The sequence below is a fragment of the Staurois parvus genome, unplaced genomic scaffold (assembly GCF_062004578.1).
Source record: "Staurois parvus isolate SC_StPar_1 unplaced genomic scaffold, SC_StPar_1.0 ptg002214l, whole genome shotgun sequence".
NCBI classification, from domain to species: Eukaryota; Metazoa; Chordata; class Amphibia; order Anura; family Ranidae; genus Staurois; species Staurois parvus.
This window is the reverse complement of record NW_028320010.1, coordinates 36430-50634: the sequence shown is the minus strand read 5'-3', so window position 1 is coordinate 50634 and position 14205 is coordinate 36430. Positions and strand designations below refer to the sequence as shown.

The window sequence follows — 14205 nt, the reverse complement described above, 5'->3', positions numbered from 1 at the left end:
AGGAGAATCAACATTATCAGCGTTCATAAGGGTCTGTTTACACTTCAGTCAATTAGTAACATGCATTAAAGTGCCTACCGCTTAACATGTATTTTTGATGTGTTTATTATGCTTTTTTGATGCTTCAATGAAGCGTGGCAAATGCCCTGTGGATGTTAATTTTCTATAATACATGAAAATACAAAGTGAAGCTAAGTCTGAAGTACTCCTCTACTGCTGCAGGCGTGCTCTGGGAGCACTGTGATAGACATTAGTGGAGGCTTTGGAGATACGGTTGTTGGGTATGTGAAGCACAGTGTGGGGGCAGTAATCACCAAGAGGCCCAGAGTGCAGTAACCGATGTATGGAAGACCTTGAAAACAGTACAAAAGCCCGGGAGGTCACCTGACTGGAAACTTACAGTCAATGCAGTGGAGAGTCAGTGGTAGTAGGCCTGAACTGGGGACAGAGCTTGCCAAGGGAGGTGGAATGCGTAGTGGTTGGTCCAACCCAAGAGGGAGCTTGCAGCATTGCAGACATAGGCCTTGCACTTGTCTTACTCCTCCGGAACCTCTCCTTGCCATGAGTGATGTCCCTAACAGGCGAGTATGCTCTCCCTACTGTAGCCACTTTGCAAGTTGAGTATGTGAAGCACAGTGTGGAGGAAGTAATCACCAAGAGGCCCAGAGTGCAGTAACCAATGTATTGAAGAGCTTGCAAACAGTACAACAGCCCGGTGGGGAGGTCATCTGACTGGAAACTTACAGTCAATGCAGTGGAGAGTCACTGGTAGTAGGCCTGAACTGAGGACAGAGCTTGCCAAGGGAGGTAGAATGCGTAGTGGTCGGTCCAACCCAAGAGGGCCCTGCGCTTGTCTTACTCCTCCGGAACCTCTCCTTGCCATGAGTGATGTCCCTAACAGGTGAGTATGCTCTCCCTACTGTAGCCACTTTGCAAATGTGCGCCAAAGACCCTGCATGACTCAAGATGGATCGCAGGGTCACCTGGATGCAGCATAGCCAACTGGGACACTGCCCCAAGGAGCCAAGGGAACCATAGAAAAAACAAGTTTACCTTGACTTCCCCTCTGGCTGTAGTACCACTCTGGATGAGCACCACCTGCAGTGAAGAAAATAGACTGAACCTGCCTACATGGTGAAGCACCAAGAAAGCAACATGGGGTATAATTTCTGAAGCAAAGCAACCTCAATGTTGTGCACAGGACTGCAAGCTAACTATTTTATTTAGTGACAGCTACTTTGACTGGCTTTCAGAGTGCTTCAAAAATGCGGGTCAAATGCCACATTTGAAAGCAAAAGTAAACAATGCCTTAGGGGCAAATGTTGGTCTTGGTGGAGATGTTGGCCTTCTTCCAAAGGCACCTTTCGAGCAAGGTGAATGCTACTGTTTCCCGGCCAGTCCTGCATGGACTTTGGTCGAATGGTGCCTTAGGAAGAAGGCCAACATCTCCACCAAGACCAACATTTGCCCCTAAGGCATTGTTTACTTTTGCTTTCAAATGTGGCATTTGACCTGCATTTTTGAAGCACTCTGAAAGCCAGTCAGTACAGCTATCACTAAATAAAATGGTTACCTTGCAGTCCTGTGCCCATTGTTGAGGTTGCTTTGCTTCAGAAATTTATACCCCATATTACTTTCTTGGTGCTTCACCATGTAGGCAGGTTCAATCTATTTTCTTCACTGCAGGTGGTGCTCATCCAGAGTGGTACTGCAGCCAGAGGGGAAGTCAAGGGAAACTTGTTGTTTCTATGGTTCCCTTGGCTCCTTGGGGCAGTGCCCCAGTTGGCTATGCTGCATCCAGGTGACCCTGCAATCCATCTTGAGTCATGCAGGGTCTTTGGCGCACATTTGCAAAGTGGCCACAGTACGGAGAGCATACCCGCCTGTTGGGGACATCACTCATGGCAAGGAGAGGTTCCGGAGGAGTAAGACAAGTGCAGTGCCTATGTCTGCACAGCTGCAAGCTCCCTCTTGGGTTGGACCGACCCTTACGCATTCCACCTCCCTTGGCAAGCACTGTCCTCAGTTCATGCCTACTACCACTGACTCTCCACTGCATTGACTGTAAGTTTTCAGTCAGGTGACCTCCCCGCCGGGCTGTTGTACTGTTTGCAAGCTCTTCAGTACATCGGTTACTGCACTCTGGACCTCTTGGTGATTACTGCCTCCACACTGTGCTTCACATACCCAACTTGCAAAGTGGCTACAATAGGCAGAGCATACCCGCCTGTTAGGGACATCACTCATGGCAAGGAGAGGTTCCGGAGGAGTAAGACAAGCGCAGGGCCCTCTTGGGTTGGACCGACCACTATGCATTCCACCTCCCTTGGCAAGCGCTGTCCTCAGTTCATGCCTACTACCAGTGACTCTCCACTGCATTGACTGTAAGTTTCCAGTCAGGTGACCTCCCCGCCAGGCTGTTGTACTGTTTGCAAGTTCTTCAATACATTGGTTACTGCACTCTGGGCCTCTTGGTGATTACGGCCTCCACACTGTGCTTCACATACCCAACTTGTAAAGTGGCTACAGTAGGGAGAGCATACCTGCCTGTTAGGGACATCACTCATGGCAAGGAGAGGTTCCGGAGGAGTAAGACAAGCTCAGGGCCTATGTCTGCACTGCTGCAAGCTTCTTCTTGGGTTGGTTGGACCGACCACTACACATTCCACCTCCCTTGGCAAGCGCTGTCCTCAGTTCATGCCTACTACCACTGACTCTCCACTGCATTGACTGTAAGTTTCCAGTCAGGTGACCTCCCCGCCGGGCTGTTGTACTGTTTGCAAGCTCTTCAATACATTGGTCACTGCACTCTGGGCATCTTGGTGATTACGGCCTCCACACTGTGCTTCACATACCCAACTTGCAAAGTGGCTACAATAGGGAGAGCATACCCGCCTGTTAGGGACATCACTCATGGCAAGGAGAAGTTCCGGAGGAGTAAGACAAGCGCAGGGCCTATGTCTGCACTGCTGCAAGCTTCCTCTTGGGTTGAACCCACCACTACGCATTCCACCTCCCTTGGCAAGCGCTGTCCTCAGTTCATGCCTACTACCACTGACTCTCCACTGCATTGACTGTACGTTTACAGGCAGGTGACCTCCCCACCGGGCTGTTGTACTGTTTGAAAGCTCTTCAGTACATTGGTTACTGTACTCTGGGCCTCTTGGTGATTACGGCCTCCACACTGTGCTTCACATACCCAACTTGCAAAGTGGCTACAATTGGAGAGCATACCCGCCTGTTAGGGGCATACAGTAGGCCTCTGATCCATCTGTAGTTATCACCTTGATTCCTAGGCTATAAGATTGGAGATGTGGGCAGTGTAGTAAAGGTTGTTGGAAATTGTTGAACATTACGTTGGTCACCAAGGTGTTCATGTTGTACTGGATCCCAGTACAGCCTTCCCCTCGCATCTGCCTTCTGCTGGGCCCCCATAACTGTTACAAATCCCGTACACTTCCCAATAATCAGGCCCATGTTGAATTCTGCTGCATAGCGTGCAAAAATTGGCCAGCTATAGGTTTCCCAATCCGTGAAGCTGAAGCCAAGGTCCTTGTATCTAGGTGGGGGGAATTTTCTGCTGATGACCTTGGTCACCTTATCTGGGAGAGTCCAAGGCTGTAAATTAGATTGAGAGAAAGGTAAAATATGAGCCTTGCTATGTCAGAAAGGATAATCACCACCAGCTGATCTCCAGCATTAGACCGGGAGACAGGGGGCAGATTAAGTTACGAGAAGAACTCCAGAGTGTGCTGGCGGAAAGGCAGTGTCAGCAGCAAGACGTACGGCTTTATAGATCACAGGCTGCATCCAGGCCTCTGCACAGCACAAGAGAGAAAGACGAAAATTGATTTGGCTACTAGAATTTTTAGTAAGGTTAACCACTTCATCGATATTTTCTAGGTAACCATAAATCAAGGTGTCCCTCTCCATTCCACGCCGAAGCTGCTTTGCATATTTGCACATTTACGGGAAGCGAACATCACACGAGTTTCTCAGAAAAAGTTTAAAATTTGCAAATATGTTCAATTTTTTTCCCCCCCACCTTTAGATGACTTTAATCTTTTTTGGCTTTTATGTCGTCTTTCTACAACTTTTTTTTTTTTTGTTCTTGTTTACTACTTAAAGTTCTGTTGTCCCAGCAAAGTCGTTTCCTTCCTTTGCCTTGGGATGTGTGTTGTCTGCAGTGCTCTGATCGAGCTTCTGTTGTATCCAGAGGGCAGCTTTTTATCTGTTGGGTGATATGAAGACATAGCCAGGGGCGGACTGACCATTTGGAAACTCGGGCACTGCCCGAGCGCCTGGGGTCAGTAGGGGGCCCCATGAGATGCCCCTGGTACCCTTTTCATAGGCTTTTTTGAGTTTGGGCAAGGACACAGGGGCCCCATGATCCCCTATTGCCCGGGGGCCCCATGAGTTGTCAGTCCGTCCCTGGTCATAGCTGAAGACAAACGTAAGGGAGGTAAGGAAACGTGCAATACAAGGGAAGCCATCACTGCCTATTGAGTATGAAGTGAATCTAGCTTTATATATGTTTTTATGTGACATTAATGCAGAACATTCTTTCTTCATGCATCATCCAGAGTCACGTTCTATGTCCTGGGCTGAGATTCCAACTCAAACATGGCATGATGACTCCTGGAGATGACAAGAGTTAGCTCCTGTAAACACAGGAATGACATCATCATCGCCCTCCAGATGTGTCATATCTTTACAGGAGGGACATCACCGCCCTCCAGATGTGTCATATCTCACAGGAGTGACATCACTGCCCTCCAGATGTGTCATATCTCACAGGAGTGACATTACCGCCCTCCAGATGTGTCATATCTCACAGGAATGACATCACTGCCCTCCACATGTGTTGTATTATATTTCACAGTAGTGACATCACGTGACATAATCGCCCTCCAGATGTGTTGTATTATATTTCACAGTAGTGACATCATCGCCCTCCAGATGTGTCATATCCCACAGGAGTGACATAATCACCCTCCAGATAAGGTGTATTATATTTCACAGTAGTGACATCATCGCCCTCCAGATGTGTCATATCTCACAGGAGTGACCTTACCACCCTCCACATGTGTCATAGCTCACAGGAGTGACATAATTGCCCTCCAGATGTGTCATATCTCTCAGGAATGACATCACCGCCCTCCAGATGTGTCATATCTCACAGGAGGGACATCACCACCCTCCAGATGTGTCATATCTCACAGGAGGGACATCACCGCTCTCCAGATGTGTCATATCTCTCAGTAATGACATAATTGCCCTCCAGATGTGTCATATCTCTCAGGAATTACATCACCGCCCTCCAGATGTGTCATATCTCTCAGGAATGACATCACCACCCTCCAGATGTGTCATATCTCACAGGAGTGACCTTACCACCCTCCAGCTGTGTCATAGCTCACAGGAGTGACATAATTGCCCTCCAGATGTGTCATATCTCTCAGGAGTGACATCACCACCCTCCAGATGTGTCATATCTCACAGGAGGGACATCACCACCCTCCAGATGTGTCATATCTCACAGGAGGGACATCACCGCTCTCCAGATGTGTCATATATCTCAGTAATGACATAATTGCCCTCCAGATGTGTCATATCTCTCAGGAATTACATCACCGCCCTCCAGATGTGTCATATCTCTCAGGAATGACATCACCACCCTCCAGATGTGTCATATCTCACAGGAGTGACCTTACCACCCTCCAGCTGTGTCATAGCTCACAGGAGTGACATAATTGCCCTCCAGATGTGTCATATCTCTCAGGAGTGACATCACCACCCTCCAGATGTGTCATATCTCACAGGAGGGACATCACCGCCCTCCAGATGTATCATATCTCACAGGAGTGACATCACCACCCTCCAGATGTGTCATATCTCACAGGAGTGACATCACCGCCCTCCAGATGTGTCATATCTCTCAGGAATGACATAATCACCCTCCAGATGTGTCATATCTCACAGGAGTGACATCACCACCCTCCAGATGTGTCATAGCTCACAGGAGTGACATCATCACCTTCCAGATGTGTCATATCTCACAGGAGTGACATCTCTGTGTTGGGTAGATGCAGTATGATGCTTCTACAGCAAACACACAGAGGCCCAGAATGCAGTAACTGATGTATTGAAGGACTTGCAAACAGTACAGCAGTCCAGTAGGAGAGCTCATCCAACCGGGAACTTACAGTCAATGCAGTGGAGAACCAGCGGTAGTAGGCACGAGCTGAAGACAGCGCTTACCAAGGGGGGTGGAACGCATCGAACGCATAAGGGAGCTTGCTGAAGTGCAGACGTAGGCCCTAAGCTTTCCCTACTTCTCTGGATCCTCTCCCTGCCGCTAGTGCTGTCCCTGACAGACGAGTGTACTCTCCATGCGTTAGCCAATTCATAAATGCATGCCAAAACCTGGGGGCAGGGCCTTAAAAGACTCTGCGTGACCCAAGATGGCCACCAGGGTCACCTGGATGCACCGTAGCCAACTGGAATGCTGCTCCAAGGAACCAAGGGAAATACAGAGAAACCCAGTTTCCCTTGCCATTTCCTCCAGCTGCAGTAGCGCTCCAGACGAGCGCCACCCTACAGTGGAGAAAATAAACTGCACTTGCCTACACCGCCCTCTAGGTGTGTCATATCTCTCAGGAATGACATCACCGCCCTCTAGATGTGTCATATCTCTCAGGAATGACATCACCGCCCTCCAGATGTGTCATATCTCTCAGGAATGACATCACCGCCCTCCAGATGTGTCATATCTCACAGGCATGACATCACCTTTTTTATTTGTTAGTGTTGTCACTCATTCAGGAACACAGAAGCTGTATGTTTTGGATGTCGGAGCGCACTGCAGGCACGGATGGCTCTGTATGCACCAAACAGCCGGATCAGCTGCCTAGGTTCAAGGATTGCGTTTGCTCTGCCGGCGTACATCTGCACACTTTGGGCTTCCAAATAAAGTTTTTTTTCTTTCTTTTTCTGGTTGAATGTTTTTATTTCATTCCTTATTTTTACAAATCTCGTGTTCCAGTAATACAATCTGGTAGTTACAGTTTTCAGAAGTGGGATGAACTATGACACCAGGTTCTAACTTTTCAGAGGGCGGCTAAGCAGCAGTGTCTGGACCTTCATGGGGCCACCCTGCCACCTTCCAAATGCCTTTTTTTTTTCTTTTTTTTTTTTCCAATCTGCTTTTTTCTTTTCTGAACGTCGATTGAAAAATGGAAATAATGAGACGCAATAGCAACTCAAATGCTGAGCTCGCGGTTGTGGCGCAAGCCTATTGATTTGAATGGGCGAGTTGAACAGGTGGTGCCTCTTGTTAAAGGACAATTTGCCATGACCACGGTACAAAGCTTTGCCGCGGTGGCGTGTGTACAGCCCCCTGCGGCGGTATATGATATTTTTTGCTTTGGCAAAATTTTGATGAATTCAGCTGAGCTCATACTGGGGGAGGGAGAGAGCACAAGGAGCCAGTCAGGTTTGCTTCAGTGCTTATGTGCTAACAACGAACATGCTGATAGGAGAAGAGAGTAGAGTGACAGGGAGAGGAACTCATCAGACTACTGCTATCTCTTTTCACTGTCCAATTACAGCTGGGGGGAGGGACAAGACCTGAAAGTGTTACTAAACTATAGCAGAGATAAATCAGCTCTCCTGCTGGTTGGACAGAAATATAAATCCTTGGGCAGGTAAATCAGCTCCCATGTATGTATTTCTTTTGTGTATTTAGCTTTTTGTCTGAGGTTCAGCTTTAAATCTTCTCTTGGATAATACGTTTTGTTGTACCCTATACCCTAAGTTCCTACATACCTCCATGTTTATGTACCCAATACCCTAGGTTTCCTACATACCTCCATGTTTATGTACCCCCTACCCTACGTTCTTGCATACCTCCATGTTTATGTACCCCATACTCTAAGTTCTTGCATACCGCCATGTTTTCATACCCAATACCCTAGCTTTCCTACATACCTCCATGTTTTTGTACCCCATACCCCAAGCTCAACATACCTCCATGTTTTTGTACCCCATACCCCAAGCTCAACATACCTCCATGTTTTTGTACCCCATACCCTAAGTTCCTACATACCTCCATGTGTATGTACCCCGTACCCTAAGTTCCTACATACCTCCATGTTTTTGTACCCCATACCTCAAGTCTCAACATACCTCCATATTTTTGTACTCCATACCCCAAGTTCCAACATATCTCCATATTTTTGTACCCCATACCCCAAGTTCCTACATACCACCATGTTTTTGTACCCCATACCTCAAGTCTCAACATACCTCCATATTTTTGTACCCCATACCTCAAGTCTCAACATACCTCCATGTTTTTTTACCCCATACCTCAAGTCTCAACATACCTCCATATTTTTGTACCCCATACCTCAAGTCTCAACATACCTCCATATTTTTGTACACCATACCCCAAGTTCCAACATACCTCCATATTTTTGTACCCATACCCCAAGTTCCTACATACATCCATGTTTATGTACCCCATACCCTAAGTTCTTGCATACCTCCATGTTTTCATACCCAATACCCTAGCTTTCCTACATACCTCCATGTTTTTGTACCCCATACCCCAAGTTCCAACATACCTCCATATTTTTGTACCCCATACCCCAAGTTCCAACATACCTCCATGTTTTTGTACCCAATACCCTAAGTTCCTACATACCTACATGTTTTCATACCCTATACCCTAGGTTTCCTACATACCTCCATGTTTTTGTACCCCATACCCCAAGTTCCAACATACCTCCATGTTTTCATACCCTAGGTTTCCTACATACCTCCATGGTTTTTTTTTGTTTGGACAGAAGTACAAATCCTTGGGCAGGTAAATCAGCTCCCATGTATGTATTTATTTTGTGTATTTAGCTTTGTTTTCTAAGGTTCAGCTTTAAATCTTCTCTTGGATAATACGTTTGTTTTTTTCCCTATGCCCGAGTTAAAACCACCTGGATGCACTTAGTCTGTAAAAGCAGCTTGTCAGTAGGAAAGGGTCTGATTGCTAAGTAATTCCCCTTAAGCTTCTGTGATATTGCGTTAATATTTAATAAGATAATATGGCCTTCTCCTCCCCCGGCTGATCCGCGTTCTGGCGTTCTCTCCATCCCTCAGCCAGATGCATCAGGCGCAGTTGATGGAGATGCTTTAAGCGTCTCCTGCTCGCTGGGGGTGAAAGGTTGAGCGCAGAGAATGTGCAGATAATTCCGCTGGAATGTCAGCAATTACAGGGGGCTATATCCAGGATTCCCATCCAGTGTATCCATAATTCTCCTACAATAACTGGATGATCCCGGACTCCCCACAGCGCCACCGCTAATGTAGAACACACGGCCAGCCCAGCGTCTAATCGGGGGGCCGCATTCACGTGGAGCCTCTTATCGTGGTCAGGAGACAGCACCCATAGAAAGTGCTCAGCAAGTTCCTACATACCTCCATGTTTTTGTACCCCATATCCCAAGTTCCTACATACCTCCATGTTTTTGTACCCCATATCCCAAGTTCCTACATACCTCCATGTTTTTGTACCCCATATCCCAAGTTCCTACATACCTCCATGTTTTTGTACCCCATATCCCAAGTTCCTACCTACCTCCATGTTTTTGTACCCCATACCCTAAGTTCCTGCATACTTCCATGTTTTCGTACCCTATACCCTAGGTTTCTTACATGCCGCCATGTTTTTGTACCCATACCCCTTGTTTCAACATACCTCCATGTTTATGTACCTCATAACCTAAGTTCCTACATACCTCCATGTTTTTGTACCCCATACCCTACATTCCTGCGTATCCTTCCATGTTTTTGTACCCTATACCCTAGGTTTTCTACATACCTCCATGTTTTTGTACCCCATACCCCTTGTTTCAACATACCTCCATGTTTATGTACCCCATACCCTAAGTTCCTACATACCTCCATGTTTTTGTACCCCATACCCTAAGTTCCTGCATATCTCTCCATTTTTTTGTACCCTATACCCTAGGTTTCCTACATACCTCCATGTTTTTGTACCCTATACCCTAGGTTTCCTACATACCTTCATGTTTTTGTACCCCATACCCTAAGTTCCTGCATATCCTTCCATGTTTCGTACCCTATACCCTAGGTTTCCTACATACCTCCGTGTTTTTGTACCCTATACCCTAAGTTCTTACATGCCTCCATATTTTTGTACCCCATACCCTAAGTTCCTACATACCTCAATGTTTATGTACCCCATACTCTAAGTTCTTACCTCCCTGTTTATGTACCCCATACCCTAAGTTCCTGCATACCTCCATGTTTTTGTACCCCATGCCCTAAGTTCCTACATACCTCCATGTTTATGTACCCCATACCCTAAGTTCTTACATACCCCCATGTTTTTGTACCCCATACCCTAAGTTCTTACATACACCCATGTTTTTGAAGCCCATAATCTAGAGTTCCTACATACCTCCATGTTTTTTGTACCCCATACATACCCTAGGTTCTTACATACCTCCATGTTTTTGTTATCCACATGTTGTGTTATTGGTGCTTAACGGAAAAGTTTTTTCAAAGGTTACTACACCCTTGCTACAAAATATGTATGGCACCATACCTCATGTACAGTATCTCCCAGAAGTGAGTCCATCCCTCACATTTTTGTAAATATTTGATTCTATCTTTTCATTTGACAACACTGAAGAAATGACACTTTGCTACAATGTAAAGTAGTGAGTGTACAGCTTGTATAACATGGAAATTTGCTGTCCCCTCAAAATATGTCAACACACCACCATTAATGTCTAAACCACTGGCAACAAAAGTGAGTCCACCCCTAAGTGAAAATGTCCAAATTGGGCCCAAAGTGCAATATTTTGTGTGGCCGCCATTATTTTCCAGCACTGCCTTTACCCTCTTGGGCATGGAGTTCACCAGAGCTTCACAGGTTGCCACTGGAGTTCTCTTCCACTCCTCCATGACGACATCATGAAGCTGGTGGATGTTAGAGACCTTGCGCTCCTCCACCTTCTGTTTGAGGATGCCCCACAGATGCTCAATAGGGTTTAGGTCTGGAGACATGCTTGGCAAGTCCATCACCTTTACCCTCAGCTTCTTTAGCAAGGCAGTGGTGGTCTTGGAGGTGTGTTTGGGGTCGTTCTCATGTTGGAATACTGCCCTGCATCCCAGTCTCTGAAGGGAGGGGATCATGCTCTGCTTCAGTATGTCACAGTACATGTTGGCATTCATGGTTCCCTGTTAGGAATAAAGAGGGAACACGTGTATTATGGGCTGGGCACAAAGATACAGGAGACCTTTTGATAGTACTAGAGCGGACATGCAATCGTATTTTGGGCTGGGCAAGAGAATGCAGGTAGCCATCTGTCATAGTAGAGTGGGTATCCATTCCAGGAGGAAACCTGGTAGTATGAGAGCGAGTACTCAAGCATATTATGGACTGGGCATGAGGACACAGGTGGCCACCTGATAGTATTAGAGTGGGTACCCATGTGCAGTATGGGCAGGGTGCCAGGACACAGGAGGAAATCTTAGTCTCAGAGGGGGACTGGGTATGAGAACATAGGTGGCCATCTGACAGCATTAGAGCAGGCACGCATGTGCATCATGGGCATAAGGATACAAGAGGCCACCTGATAGTATTAGAGCAGGCATGCATGTGCATTAAGGGCTTGGCTTGAGTAGCCAAGAGGCCACCTGTTAGTATTGAAGCAGGCATTCATGCATATTATGGGATGGGCACAAGGATGTAGAAGACCTTTTGATAGTACTAAAGCAGGCATGCATGCGTAATATGCGCAGGATGCAAGAACATGGGTGGTCTCCTATCATATTAGAGTGGACACCCATGTGCAATATGACCATGGCATGAGGATGCAGGAGGGAACCTGTTAGTATTAGACAAGGTACCCATGCTTATTATGAACTGGACATGAAGATGCAGGTGGTCACCAGATAGTACTGTAGTGTGCATCCATGTGAGCAGGCCACATAATAGTATTAGAGCGGGTATCTCAAACCAGTGATCCTCTTCTGTTGGGTGGGTGGGGTGTTAGAGCTAAAGTCATGTATGTTTTATGCAGAGAATACAAAGGTCATGTGACACAGTGAGACATCTCCATGTAGATTGACTTTAATCGCCGGACAGTTCCCCAGCAGCCCCTTGGCTGATCCTCCTGGTGGTGTGCCAGATGAGCTTTGGGACAAATCACGTGATGTACAGTAATGATGGGGCTGGAGGTGAATCTAGCAATAATGTCACTTAAATGCTTTCTGCTGCTAATATAATCGCAGTTTATTAGCAAAACCGTATGTGAATTCCTGGGCAGCCTTGAATTAAGATACAAGACTAATACAAGTATCTATATCTAATGCCTCACACCTTACAACTGTCTTCCCATTTGGTCGGAATTGGATTGCCATTTTTTGTTCATTCCTTGTGATGCCCCCCAGCACTTATCTTCCTTTTTATCTAATGTTGGCACTTTTTTCTTTTAACACATTGGACAAAAACATCAATCAAGGGTAGCCGGGGCTGAGTTGCAGAGCAGCAAATATGGTGCACCTTCATGTGATGAGTGCAGGTTCCTCTAGGACTGTTTAGAGTTTCCATGGATGACTTGGTTAAAAAAGTAATAGTCATTTATAATGGCAAGCTTAAAGTTAAGATTTGTTCAGGGATGGAAGCGTTTTCAGAACATGGTGTGGCATTTCCCTCTAAAATACAGGGCCTGGCCGCTGTGCAGAATGAAAATCTGAAACTAAAGGATGAATGAGAACACATGTTCAAGGGAGGAAGTGTCTTCAGAAAGGGTGAGATTGGAAGATGGAATGGGCATGTATCCAATGACAAATTAAAGAAGGTGTTACAAAAAACAATGGCGTAAGCAAAATGTCCTTACTATCAAAGAAAAAAGTGGAGTCCAAAGTGTGTGTATCAATGGGCAAGGTAAAAGAAGCATTGGATCAGCTCAGTGGTTCTGTATATTCCATAGGATTACCTCCACATGTCTTATTCAAGTTGGACTTTAAAAGCAATGAAGACCTCTCCGAAACTGAGGTGACACAACCGGCCATTAGATAACCCAATGCATGCTTGTGGTAGACTGGGAAGGAGCTCGTGTGGATTAAAAACTATGTAAAGCAAAAAAGAGTAAAACAAATTGTGAAGAAACAAACGAGAGGTCAAGGAGCTCCAGCATGAGAGGAAGAGTAGATTGGATTGCCATTTTTTTGTTCATTCCTTGTGGTTCTGTATATCCCATGAGATTACCTCCACATGTCCCAGTCAAGTTGGACTTTAAAAGCAATGAAGACCTCTCAGAAACTGAGGTGACACAACTGGTCATTAGATAACCCAATGCATGCTTATGGAAGACTGGGAAGGAGCTCGTGTGGATTAAAAACTATGTGAAGCAAAAAAGACTGAAACAAATTGTGAAGATACAAATGAGAGGTCAAGGAGCTCCAGCATGAGAGGAAGAGTAGATTGGATTGCCTCTCATGTGGACATGTGGAGGTAACCCCATGGGACTGGATTACCTCTCATGTGGACATGTGGAGGTAACCCCATGGGACTGGATTACCTCTCATGTGGACATGTGGAGGTAATCCCATGGGACTGGGAAGGAGCTCGTGTGGATTAAAAACTATGTGAAGCAAAAAAGACTAAAACAAATTGTGAAGATACAAATGAGAGGTCAAGGAACTCCAGCGTGAGAGGAAGAGTAGAAAAAACTGATGATGTATTACACTAGGAAATAGGAGGAAGTTTGAAGACAAATGAGGTTATCTCCTACATGAATGCTGACTTGGAGGACAACAACCCCATAAACAGGAAGGTTCACGGTGTGAAGGATATTAAATAGATACCAGGCCCAGCAAGCATCATCATTCACAAATGTCTAGCACAGACTTCCTAAACGTTTTAACCCAGACAAACCCTTTAAAATAATTTCCAGGTCTCAAGGAACCTCTGCTAAAATTAGGTCATTGTTGGTCAATTGGAAGAACTCCCCTTACAACCCAGGTGCCTACGTTATCTGTTTTTTAGCCCTGATGAAATTGTTGGATGTTACAAAAAAAAAATCTTTTAAAAGGTCTATACAAGCTGTGTGGTGCTCTCATCCTTTCAAAATTTCCATTAGTGAATAAGGGGAAGAATACCTCTCTTACAATGGT

The 14205-nt window shown here is 46.0% G+C and overlaps 1 pseudogene; it reads left to right on the top strand.

The window, feature by feature from the left end:
• Positions 1 to 12635: 12635 nt before the first annotated feature.
• On the top strand, positions 12636 to 13500 carry LOC149431546 (cilia- and flagella-associated protein 298-A pseudogene; annotated as a pseudogene).
• Positions 13501 to 14205: the final 705 nt, after the last annotated feature.